Source organism: Lycium barbarum, chromosome 8 (assembly GCF_019175385.1).
Source record: "Lycium barbarum isolate Lr01 chromosome 8, ASM1917538v2, whole genome shotgun sequence".
Taxonomy (NCBI): domain Eukaryota; kingdom Viridiplantae; phylum Streptophyta; class Magnoliopsida; order Solanales; family Solanaceae; genus Lycium; species Lycium barbarum.
This window is the reverse complement of record NC_083344.1, coordinates 125605270-125619346: the sequence shown is the minus strand read 5'-3', so window position 1 is coordinate 125619346 and position 14077 is coordinate 125605270. Positions and strand designations below refer to the sequence as shown.

The window sequence follows — 14077 nt, the reverse complement described above, 5'->3', positions numbered from 1 at the left end:
TCTCATCTTTGATGAGAATCAGGTGCGCGTAGTTCGTTCAGATAGGATAGAAAGAAATAAAATATTTTTGTGATTTTTCAAAATAAAGGTTTTTTTTTGTGATTTTTTAAATAATGAATACCGAACCCAAAAGGGCTGCCTACGTATCTCATCTTTGATGAGAATCAGGTGTGCGTAGTTCTTGCAGATAAGATAGAAAGAAAGAAATAAAATATTTTGTGATTTTTCAAAAAATAAAGTTTGTTTTTTTGTGATTTTTTGAATAATGAATACCGAACCCAAAAGGGCTGCCTACGTATCTCATCAAAGAAGAGAATCAGGTGTGCGTAGTTCTTGCAAATATGATAGAAAGAAATAAAATATTTTTGTGATTTTTCAAAATAAAGGATTTTTTTTTTTGAATTTTTGAATAATGAATACCGAACCCAAAAGGGCTGCCTACGTATCTCATCAAAGAAGAGAATCAGGTGTGCGTAGTTCTTGCAAATATGATAGAAAGAAATAAAATATTTTTGTGATTTTTCAAAATAAAGGATTTTTTTTTTTGAATTTTTGAATAATGAATACCGAACCCAAAAGGGCTGCCTACGTATCTCATCAAAGAAGAGAATTAGGTGTGCGTAGTTCTTGCAGATAGGGTATAAACTGCATGATTGAAGAAAAAAAAATATTTTACAAAATTCAGGGTTTAACACAAGCCAACTAAAAATAGTTAGATAAAGTGCTAAGGTAGTGCAAAGCAAATGACAACAATATTTATTTAAAAACAAAAACATGTAACATATAAAGAGTATGTGAAAAATGAAAAGAATGTTCGAAATAAAGGATAAAATTCAACCTAGCTAAAAACAACTGCAAAATGGAATGTACAGTAACCTAGGAATTCTAAGAGTTGGTTTTCCTATGACACAAGGCTCCCCCAAGTGGACAACTTGGGAGTGGAAAGTCGGTGGCCGTCGACTGCACCGCCGATCGACTAAATCCACAAGATCGATCCAACTAAAAGGGTAATTTAGTAGTGCACGGCCGCGAACCGCGAAACCGCTTTAAGTGTGTGAGTTTGTGTGAATTTTCTAGGAGTGGAGGAAATATGAGCGGAATGCCATTTTATATAAACCGATAACACATATGAATATTAATATAAAACCACAAAAAGATAGCAATTAAAGAGAAACAGTAAAAGCAAGAGGCATAATTTACAATAAAGTAAAAAATGAGTATGGTAAATAAAACTTGCTAGTAAAAAAAAGCAATAATACAGTGTATGAAATTAAAAGCAGATATGTACGTAAACAAATAAGAGAACAAGGGGAAGGATATACATGATGAATAAATACAGGCAAGTAAAATAATAAACAAAAACTCAAATAAAGATAACATACCTCGAATAACAAATTGAGTCCATATGGTTAGAACCTAAGTGTCCCCAGCAGAGTCGCCATGTTGTTGCACCCTATTTTTACCAAAGGCTAAACAAAGCACAACTTATGGGACTCTAAAATAATTAATCATGTACAGAGTCGCCACCTAGCATTTAAGGTATACTAGGGTACCTATAAATTATTAATATATGCAGCTTAACATGGTCTACGAAAATAAGTGAGATTCTAGGTAAGGGTTCAAATTATTCCGAAGGGAAGGTGTTAGGCATCCTTCAGAATCCACAAATGTGGTTCCCGGCTGGACCAATTTAACTATACGAGGGATGTGTAAAAAGGCTTGATTATTATTTACAAAAATTAATAGAATTTAGACTAAAGAATAACTAATATGACTATTCACAAAAATAATCATGCAATACGTATTTTATACATATGTGATATAATAATTATTTAAAAAAAAAAGTTATGTGCAACTTAGAAGCTTGGGTATGTGAAAAGGGTATAAGGAATGGACATGAAATTATTTTGCACTCAAGGTGAGTTAACTAATTTAACTAGCTAAGTATGTACGTCTAATCAATTAATTATGAGAGTACATTCTAAAGCCTAAATATTGAGGCAAATCACCCTATTTATTTACTTAAGTGTGCTAAGCTATTGAATTAAAACTCTAGCGAAACATGATAACTATAAGAATATTAGCTACGAAAATAATAACTGCCTAATATTGATTTGTCTAAAACACATAAAATTTAAATCACCTAAGCAGATCATAAATAAATACCATCAACCTGCACCCTAAAAAAGTAAAGTTTCACTATATTTTATGCTTGTATAATTTAATAATGTAAAAAATATATATATAAACAGAGAATTTAAGAAGCTATTTGAACTTCTTTTGAGTGTCATCTTCAAAAAGTAACTCCGGATACCTGCATGAGACTTAATAAAAATGTTAGTAAGAAAATAAATAACTATCGGATGAATTAAAGAAATAATGAATAAACTTAAAAAAAAAAAAAAAAAAACCGTCTTTGTACATGGAAGGCCTTAGAAATCGACGGAAATTTCTTCATCGGCCATGCAATATGAAACAATGCAGCACAACAACACACAATATCAACAAGCAAGAAAACCTGCTTCCATGTGTATGAATTTTCACCAAAAAGGCAAGTTTCATCAATCACAACCTGAGCATGATTGGGCACAACTTGCAAAGGAATAACAATCATCAAAACCTTCTTTTCTTTATCTTGCAAGTAAGGCTTCAAAAATGACCAACCAGTTCCAATCAAAACTATCAAAGTGAACAAATTAATACCCTTCAAGAAGCTAAATATATAAAACAAAACATCCCAACCATGAGCAGTACTAGTCTTCTTAATATACGATTTATCTTCAGCCTCACACACCAAATTCAATACTTTCAAGATCACAACAGCAAGCATAAAGAAATGAATCCCATAAACAGATAACCTTTTCTTGTAAAGTGCAAAAACCCATAAAACACCCATTAAAACATACACTACAAGAAACAAGTAATAAATCACTAGAAGAGCAATCTTGCCTGCAGATAGAAAATAAAGATTCCCACTTTCGGGTTATAATTATACATAACCGAATGAACATTCATTGAAACTTCCAAATTAGTCATGCAATTAGCAAAAACAAGAGTGAATTGATTCGCTTCACCGACACTAAAAGAAGTATTGAATTGTTTCACAGATGGTTGTTCAAGGACGTGTTGCCAAGATTCACATATAACAAGGAAAAATCCAATTCAGATGGAATGGGTTCGGGTTCAGATTTCGAGTGGGATAAGGTGATGTCGGTTACAGTGAGGTTAAGACGACCGAAATGGGTGAACCCGAATTCATCAAAGGGTATTGTAGAACGTGAATCGGATTGGATCTCTGCTAATGCGGTGGTAATTAAGACAGTAAAAATTATAGAGAAAAGAGAACAATTGAACAGAGTAACCTTGTTTAGTACTACAAGAAAAATGTATTGCGGGTTTTGGGGTTTTTATGTATTGATAAGAAATGTGAGGTGAAGTGTAAGGTTTGCTTGTTGGTTAAGATGGTTGACTGAGAGGTGTGGCGGAGGTTCGGCGGAGCTCCGAGCTCCGGCGTAGAAGGTGGCGGCTGGAGAGTGGAAGGAGATGGGAAATGTTTTTATTAGGTTTAGAAATCTCAGTGTTTGTGTGTGTGTGTGTAAATATATGTAGAAGATGAATACCCCCTCCCTTTTCTTATAATGCAAAATGGCCCCTGTTTTGTCCAAAAAATAGAAGATTGCACCCTTTTGTCTCCTCAATGCTTACCTTAATCCCTTTTTAAAAAAAAATGATGAAACCTTGACTTGATCGGATTTTACTCTGCGTTTAAAAATTAATTACTCCGATTTTCTATGCATTGTCAGACTGCACTAAAAATATAATTAATTAATACATGTATAAATAATAGCGTAAGTATAAAATATAAATATTAATGTGCAAGATATAAAAAATGTATTGCTATAAAATTAAGAAACAATTATTAATTACACGAAAATGGTAGTATTGCGCTATACATGTGAAAAATAATGATTCTTAAAAAATGACAATAAATTGATAAAATTTCCAAAATAAGGACAATCATCAATAAATTATATAAAAAATGTAAAAATGTGTAAAAATGTATTTCGTGCTCTTTAACGAATCAGGGCCCCCCAAAACGTTAATTTTAAGCACGTCGAGCCAAAATTAGGTGTCAACACCAGCTCCTCCACCGGATGCTTCAGGACAAGATGTGAAAGAGGCCATACACTTGCTTACTCGATTGGTTGCTGCCCAGACTCAGCGGCAAAGTACAGGGCAGGGTGATAGGGTTGTTAGTGCAAGGGCCCGTGACTTCATTACTTTGAACCCTCCGGAATTCTTTGGGTCAAAGCCGGAGGAGGACCCTCAGGATTTTATTGATGGTATGTTGAGGACGCTACGATTGATACATGCTTCAAATACCGAGTCGGTGGATTTAGCGTCGTATAGATTGAGAGATGTCTCGATCCAATGGTATACAGTTTGGATGGCTTCACGGGGAGCCAATGCACCTCCCCCAGTATGGTAGAAGTTCGTTGATGCTTTCCTCCAACATTATATGCCTGCAGAGGTTCGGCGAGCTAGGGCCGATAAATTCTTGAATTTGAGGCAAGGTAGCATGAGTGCTTTAGAGTACAGTCTCCGCTTCAATTCCTTGGCTAGGTATGCTTCGGCTATGGTAGCGGATATGGGTGACAGAGTGCACCGATTTGTAAAGGGCCTAGGGCCGCATTTGATGGAAAGGTCCTTGACCGCGTCCCTTCAGGACAATATGGATATTGCACGCATTCAGGCTCATGCTCAGAACTTAGAAGAAAGTTTACAACAGCAGAGAAGTGAACGCGAGCAGGATAGGGGCCATAGCAAGAGGGCCAGATCTTCAGGTCCGATGAGTGAGTTCAGAGGTGGGCAGAGACAGTAGATTTCCAGGCACTCCGGCTACTCTATGACTAGTGCACCTCTACGGTTTTCAGGCCAAAGATTCGATAGATCTACTCGTTCCGGGCCGAGTCAGAGTTATTCGGGGTCTCAGTTTAGAGATGATTCGGGTCAAGAAAGGCCACCCGTACTACGATGTTCCCAGTGTGGGAAGTTGCATTGGGGTCGATGCCGATTGGGTTCAGATGTTTGCTATTCATGTGGCCGACCAGGCCATATCATGCGTGATTGCCCCTCAGTTCATGGTAGAGGTAGGACCCGGCCTTCAGGGTCGATAGCGGGATCTTCAGCATCTGTACGCCCTATGGGGCCAGGTTCACATGCGCCAGTCGGCCATGGTAGAGGCAGAGGGAGAGTTCCCAGTTCTAGCGGTCCTCAGCACCGTCTTTATGCTTTGGCTGGACGCCAAGATCTCGAGTCTTGCCCTGATGTGGTTACAGGTATATTATCGGTATTCTCTCATGATGCTTTGATTGATCCGGAATCCACATTGTCATATGTTACTCCGTATGTTGCGGGTCGATTTAGAGTTGAGCCCGAATCGATTAAACCTTTTGAGGTATCTACACCCGTTAGTGAATCGGTAATAGCTAGCCAAGTATATAGAAATTATGTAATTGTGATTTGTGATCGTCGTACCATGATTGATTTGCATGAGCTAGAAATGGTGGATTTTGATATTATTATGGGCATGGGTTGGTTGGCTTCTTGTTATGCCAATGTTGATTGTAGAATGAAAATGGTTCGTTTCCAATTTCTGGGAGAACTAGTCTTAGAATGGAAAGGGAATACGGCGTCACCAAAAGGTAGGTTTATTTCCTATCTAAAGGCAAGAAAAATGATCACTAAAGGGTGCATCTACCATCTAGTTCGGGTTCAAGATGTAGAAGCTGAATCGCCAACTCTTCAGTCAGTTCCCGTAGTAAATGAATTTTCGGATGTGTTCCCGGAAGAGCTTCCAGGTCTTCCTCCCGAGCGGGAGATTGATTTTGCCATTGATGTGTTGCCAGGCACTAAGCCTATATCTATTCCTCCCTATAGAATGGCACCCGCAGAATTGAAAGAGTTGAAGGAGAAATTGAAAGACTTGCTTGAAAAAGACTTTATTAGGCCTAGTTCATCCCCGTGGGGAGCACCCGTACTGTTCGTCCGAAAGAAAGATGGCTCCTTGAGAATGTGCATTGATTACCGGCAACTGAATAAGGTAATGATTAAGAACAAGTATCCTCTTCCGAGGATTGATGATTTATTTGATCAATTGCAAGGTGCCAAATGGTTTTCAAAGATTGATTTGAGGTCCGGGTATCATCAAGTGAGAGTTAGGGAGAAAGATATCCCTAAGACAGCCTTTAGAACAAGATATGGTCATTTTGAGTTCCGGGTAATATCGTTTGGGTTAACTAATGCACCGGCAGTGTTTATGGATTTGATGAACAATGCGTTCAGGCCTTTTCTAGATTTATTTGCGATCGTATTTATCGACGACATCTTGGTATATTCTAGATCCGAGGCAGAACATGCGAATCATTTGCGTACTGTCCTCGGAGTCCTTCGAACTCGAGAGTTGTTCGCAAAGTTTTCCAAATGCGAGTTTTGGTTGAACTCAGTGGCATTTCTGGGGCATATTGTGGCAGCCGATGGTATTCGAGTGGATAGTCAAAAGATTGAGGCCGTGAAGACTTGGCCAAGGCCCACAACTCCTACGGAGGTTCGCAGCTTTCTGGGCTTAGCAGGTTACTACAGGAGATTCGTCGAAGGTTTTTCTTCTATTTCTGCACCACTCACAAAGTTGACCCAGAAATCAAAAAAGTTTCAATAGACAGATGCTTGCGAGCGTAGCTTCCAAGAGTTGAAAAGTAGATTGACTTCCGCCCCAGTCTTGACACTTCCAGAGAGATTGGAAGGATATGTTATTTATTGCGATGCTTCAGGTGTTAGGCTAGGTTGTGTATTGATGCAACATGGTAAGGTGATTGCATATGCTTCAAGGCAATTACGGAAACATGAGCAGAATTATCCAACCCATGATTTAGAATTGGTCGCAGTGGTTCATGCGTTAAAGATATGGAGACATTATTTATATGGTGTCCGTGTGGATATTTATACAGACCATAAGAGTCTTCAGTATATCTTCAAGCAGAAAGAGCTAAATTTACGGCAACGATGATGGTTGGAATTGCTAAAAGATTATGATGTTGATATCTTGTATTACCCCGGAAAGGCAAATGTTGTAGCTGATGCTCTTAGCCGCAGATCTATGGGGAGTTTGTGTGATGTACGACCCGAGAGGAGAGAAATGGCTCGTGAGCTCCAGCAGTTAGCTAGCCTAGGAGTTCGAGTAGTGGACTCAGGTAGCAAGGGAACTACTATTCAGAATTCAGCAGTCTCGTCGCTAGTAGCAGAAGTGAAGAAACGACAATACGAAGATTCCATGCTAGGGAATTACAGAGATACACTCCCTCAGAAAGAGGAGTCATCATTTGATATCTCAAGAGATGGAGTTTTCCGATGCCGAGGCAGATTGTGTGTCCCCAATGTGGCAGGTCTACGCCACCAGATATTGAGAGAAGCTCATTGTTCCCGTTATTCTGTTCACCCCGGTGCGACGAAAATTTATCATGATCTTAAGTCTGTATATTGGTGGAATGGGATGAAGAAATATATAGCGAAATTTGTAGCTCAATGTCCCAACTGCCAACAGGTGAAAATCGAGCACCAAAAACCGGGTGGTTTGTTGCAAGCTATAGAAATCCCAACTTGGAAGTGGGAAGTGATTAACATGGACTTCATTACAGGCTTACCCCGTTCTCGACGTAAGTATGATTCCATATAGGTGATTGTGGATAAACTCACCAAGTCAGCTCATTTCTTACCAGTCAGAACGACGTATGTGGCAGAAGATTATGCAAAGCTTTATCTTAAAGAGATAGTAAGACTCCATGGTGTTCCAGTATCTATTATCTCAGACAGAGGAACTCAGTTTACAATCAATTTTTGGAAGTCTTTCCAAGAGGGTTTAGGGACCCAAGTGAGCCTTAGCACGACATTTCACCCGCAGACCGATGGACAAGCTGAGCGCACCATTCAGACTCTTGAAGATATGTTACGGGCATGTATGATAGATTTCGGAGGTAATTGGGATGATCATTTGCCACTCATTGAATTTGCTTACAATAACAGTTATCATTCTAGCATTCAGATGGCACCGTACGAAGCTTTGTATGGGCGAAAGTGTAGATCCCCGAGTGGGTGGTTCGAAATAGGAGAGGCTAGATTGATAGGGCCAGACTTGGTCCAGCAAGCCATAGAGAAAGTCAAGCTCGTACAAGATCGGTTATTAGCAGCCCAAAGTCGTCAAAAGTTCTATGCGGATAATCGCCAAAGAGACTTAGAGTTCCAAGTGAAAGATTGGGTATTCTTGAAAGTGTCACTGATGAAAGGTGTAATGAGATTTGGCAAAAAGGGGAAGCTTAGTCCACGGTACATTGGACCTTATGAGATTGTGCGCAAAGTGGGCAAAGTGGCCTACGAATTAGATCTACCTCCGGATTTGGAGTCAGTTCACCCAGTTTTCCATGTCTCGATGCTTCGAAAATATGTTGGAGATCCTACTAAGATCGTGCCAATAAGCGATGTGCAAGTGACGGAAAACTTGACTTATGAAGAAGTACCCATTGCCATACTAGATAGGCAAGTACAGAGGCTTAGAAACAAAGAAGTGGCCTCAGTTAAGGTTTTATAGAGAAGCAGTAAACGAGAAGAAATGACATGGGAAGCGGAAGAAAGTATACGATCCAGAAACCCTCATTTATTTCAGCCCTTGGGAGAGATTCAAGATGAAACATCAGCGGTATGAGGTATGTATGATTTCCTTTTCATGCTTTTGGTCGTGTGTGGCCATAGATATGTTGATATTGTGACGTAACCCTGTGAGGCGATGATATTTTGGGTTGTTGTGACAGGTTGGTAGTGCCATATTATAGGGGAGACTCTGGCGAAATTTTTATAGAATCCCCGAAGACCTTAACATTCGAGGACGAATGTTCTTAAGGGGGGGAGAATGTTACACCTCGGAAATTTCTCCGTGAGCGTACAATGAATAGACCAACTAAGAGTATGAGTGTACGGTGTTTTACTAAGAAGGGGATGACTACTTATGAGTTTTGAAAATGCGAAAGTTGCAGATTTGCACTTCGACCCAATTGGTCGTAAAATGAAATACGGACCGTAAAGTGGTATACGGTCCGTAAACTTCCATGTCGTATTTCAGCTTCCAAAAACTTCAACTTTCTGTCAAATGCTGGAATGGTTACAGACGACTTGGAATACGGACCGTAAACTGAAATACGGCCCGTAAACTGAGTCGTAAACCACCATGTCCTCAGCCTGACTTTCTGTTTCTGTCATCCTTAAATACGACCACGAAATACGATCCGTAAACTGGAATACGGACCGTAAACTGTGTTTATGACCACTGTGCACTTTCGACGACTGTTCATTTAAGATCAGATTTTGGGTTATTAATAAGAGACCAAGTTCATTATTTCATTTTCACATGACACCCCCTTCTCTCTAAAACATCTCTCGACATAAATTCCACAAGAATTCAAGGATATTTGGTGATCAACAACATAAACTAAGTGAATCAAGTATAAGAAAACCCATTAAGGATCATACAAGTCAAGAAATCTCATTGGAGATAAACTAGGGTTTTGCTCAAGTGGAGTATTATCAACCAAGGCTTGTTCCTACGACATCTAAGGTAAGATTTATGATGTTTCTATGTTGTTTAAGGTATTTAAGAGTTGAAATACTTGGATTGTAGAGAGGTATGGCAAAATGGGTCATGAATGTGGAATAGTGTCATTTTGAGAAATAGTTTGAATTGAGTTATGAGTCTTGATGTATTGTGATGTAAATGTGTTATAAATGATGCTGAGAACATGAGATGAGCAATGTACGTGAATGGACATAGTTGTGTGTTATAGCCATGGATATGAGTAATTGAAAGTAAGTCTAGAAATGTGGATAATGTGGATGAATAATGATTATTGTTATGGTATTGTGAATGCATTATTGACGTTTGGGAGTTGATATAAGTTATGGAGGAATGTCGTATAAATAAAGGAGATGCTGTCCGATTTTCTCTAGCTTTAGTCATATATGCTAGCTATCAATTCTAATGATAGTATGACTTTAATGAAGGTAGAAACGCTAGCATTGGAGGAGAAAGCGCAAGTGTAGAATAGTTGAACGAAAAAGGTATGTAAGGCTAACCCTTCTTTCATAAGGCATGGTTCTTTGGCCAAATATCTAAATCTTCTATGAGACTATGATATCCTTTAAATGATTTGATCTTCCGAGCTAGTAAGCTCACGATTCTTGATACGTCACGATTGTACTAAATCCCTCGTATAACCAGTAAGCCTATAGAGATAAATGTGATGAATGACGATAATAGTAATAATGATGTTGATGACGATTATGATAATGATGTAAATGGTAAAGATGCTTATGAGCTATTATGTATATGTGTCTATGTATGACTATTATGGAACCCCGAGCTTATGAGGCCGGGTAAGATATGTAAATAAGTATGTATATGATTACGTAACGCGCGCACACCTCTGCAGATGGTACGGATAACCCTGACGCCTTGGTAGGGTCAGGTAGATGTGACCCTGAAGCCTTGGTAGGGCCAGGTATGAGTAACCTTGAGCCTTGGTTGGCCAAGTACGTATGAAACACAGATCCTCCATGGTTGGGTATGCTATGTAAATACTATGTATATGATATGATGATGTATATGATATAGAAATGAGTATGAATATGAATATGATACAATATGAATGTGAATAAGGTTATGTATATGAATACGAGTACTAATATGGAACAGATACGATTATGGATACGAATATTGATGTATGAGCACAAATACGCATTTGAATGGAAAGTTCCTATGAAAGGCAAGTAAGTGCCCATGACGATGATATTACCATCTCCCATCTTGTGCTACTTTTCGTGATGTTCATTATGCTTCTATATTGATATTGATCATGCGTTACATACTCAGTACATTCTTCGTACTGACGTCTTTTTGTTTGTGGACGCTGCGTCATGCCCGCAGGTGCACAGGGAGACAGGCTTGATCCATAGCTACATTCTCAGAGACTACATAGCAGGGCTCCACTTCATTCGGAGCTATAGCTTTTGGGTACTTATTCTTTTGTGTACATAGTTATGGGCATAGCGGGGTCCTGTCCCGCTTATGTGATATGTTATACTCTTCTTAGAGGCTCGTAGACATGTGAATATGGTTAGATGTGTCCGGCCTTGTCGGCCTATATTTGGTATATTATTTTGATAGCCTTGACGACTCATGTACATTGACGTGGTATAGATGTCAACCATGATATGAAAGCATTGTCGTCCGATGGGACTAGCATGAATGGTGATTAGAAATGTATGTTTAATTATGTGGCCCACCTAAATGTAAGTGAAGTGTAAGCCAAGAGCAAAATTTAAAGACCACAAATATGAGGAGAAAAATTTAAAGACCACCCCAAAAGAAGGGCAATCCGTGCAAAAAAATGATCAGAGTACAACTAAGTCCAGAAACGTGAAGGATCTTTAAATTCCTAAATACTATCATCCAACTACATGTCCATCCCCTGTCCTCACACAACATTACCAACAAAATTAAACGGAGTTGCAGCTTTTAAAATTTAAATGTTCTAAATTCAGTGTTTCAAACACAATGCTAACTGAAAATTGAAACATAAAGAAAGAATTACATGTTTGAATCAACTCAACAAAAGAGGAAAAGCGTGAGAAGGATAAGAGAATAGGGGACTTACCTAGAGAGCGGTTTGGTAATTTGAGAGAGCTAGAAGTTGGCAGGAACTACAAATATACGCTAGGAAAGAGAAAGATGAAGGCATCGAGCGCGACTGAAGAAACGACTTTTAAGAGAGCGACCACAAAACTGAAAAGAAGCGACTGTTAGTTTTTTTTTTAAATAAATGTAAAATTTAAGGGAAAAGGCAAAAATAATGGCAAAAAAGATAAATAGGTTTAGAGGCCTAAGAGAGGTGCCACGTGGCGGGTTCATGGCCTGCTTTTATATATATATATATATATATATATAAGATAATTTAACATTTAGTATGACGGTGTGAGCAATTAAGTAGTAGTAAGTAATACTGGTCCACTCCCAATTGAAAGTTTTTTTTAACTTAAGGGGCAAAATAATGCTCCTATTTAATTAACTAATTAATTATTTAATTAGATTTTAATTTAGTGTAAGGACAAAATGGTTATCTAACTTTGAAGATAGAAACTTTTCACTTTTAATATAATATGATATCATATACAGACACTAGTATAATCAATTTCACCTTTAACACTTTCATAAAAACGCTAGCAATGAGTAAAATTCGATGGATTTCCCCAGGAAAAATTGTGTTCTTTTCTAGTAGTGAGCTTGTGTTAATTCTTGCCATTGAAGACAAATTTAAAAGCCATTATAAGCTTACTACTTGGCAAAGGGATTGCTAGTAACCTGTTACTGCCCAATCACCCTAGGACAATATATATGTTGTCCTAGGGAGTAGAAACAGAAGATATAGAGATAATTAAACAATATAAAGATAAACTCTCAAATAATAGAAAGTTAGTAAGAGCCCGTTTGGATTAGCTTATAAGCTGTTTTCAGCTTTTTTGAGTGTTTGGCTGGCCAGCTTAAAGTTATTTTGTGCTTAAAATAAGCTCAAAAAAATAATTGGGCTCATTTGACTTAGCTTATCTAAAGCAGCTTATAAGTTGAAAACAGCTTATAAGCCAAAAAAAATAAGTTAAACTACCCCAACTTATTTTTTTTAGCTTATAAATTGTTTGCAGCTTATAGGCATAAGCCCATGCAAGTGATTTACCATTAATTTTTTTACCAGACAAAGCATCTGTCAAATTAAAATTTCAAAGTAGCAGTAATATAATTGAAACTTTGAAGCCATTGTAGTCTTTTCTAGGATAATGAACTTAAATTATGTTCTAATCCTTAAAGATAGCACAAGAGTGAGGTTATCTAAAACTGTACAAAGAAACTACAACTCATGTCCTCAACCAGTTCCTTTCCAGTTTCCACACCAAGTGTGAAGTGATGGATATTTAAAGCGTAAATAACATAACATGGGGCTCACCACTAAATAGCACCAAAGCATAGTTCTAACTGTGATAATACCAAATTGACAAAATGAACGTCGAGAACATCCCAAAAATCATCATATAAGGTGATGATTGTCGAATACTGCATAAAGATGTAGCCACACAAATGTTACGGCTATGAGTTTAACTTTTGGCCAATGACTATGGCTGCAATGAGGAACTTAAGAAGTCAATGCTGATACCGAGAATACCTGGAAGAAACTAGAAAATGCAAACCATTCCAACTTCTTGCCCAAATTTTCAAACTGAATGAATAGAGAAAAGTACATTTGCCTCCTATACTTTCTCCAACTTTAGGAGGTTCAAAAGCTACATTTACTCTTCTTTTACTTACAAAAGACGACAACATAAATAATTTATACCCCTCCTATTTACCTCTATACTACTTATCCTTACACTTGTCAACAAATAGCTTATAAAATCAAAATAAAGGCTCTCTTTAACATAGCACAACTACACAAGTTATACTACAAGGATACCTGCCTCAGTTCATTCTCCTCTTAAAAAGGAAACGCAATGTTCCTCCTGCAACCGAGTGAGATGTAATTCGAGACAGTTGACTTCCTGTTCGGCATGATCAGGTCAAAGAGCAAACTTAATTGAAATACCAATTCTCTTCTTCAATAAACAGGCTCAGAAATAAAAGAATAACACGCAAAGGAGAAGGTGAACACAACTCCACCAAACAAAACAAAGGTCAAAAAACAAAAATAATTGGAATATCACTTCTCATCTTCACTAAGGAAAAATCCCTCCTAATCATATTTTATAAACTCTGCATTGTCGGTCATAAAATAGAACCACCTTACTGAGAATATACCACACGTTCAAAAGGTGTACTATAGCAAGTGGAGTGAAAGGATCCGATAAAATGATTAACTTTGTCACATATGGCTCCACATTTCACCTTAAATTAACCTTACCATCCTAAAAGATGCAATAGAAAAAAGATCAG

At 37.9% G+C, this 14077-nt stretch overlaps 1 pseudogene; it reads right to left on the bottom strand.

Moving 5' to 3' along the window:
* Positions 1 to 830: 830 nt before the first annotated feature.
* LOC132608299 (protein CANDIDATE G-PROTEIN COUPLED RECEPTOR 7-like) lies at positions 831 to 13471 on the bottom strand (annotated as a pseudogene).
* Positions 13472 to 14077: the final 606 nt, after the last annotated feature.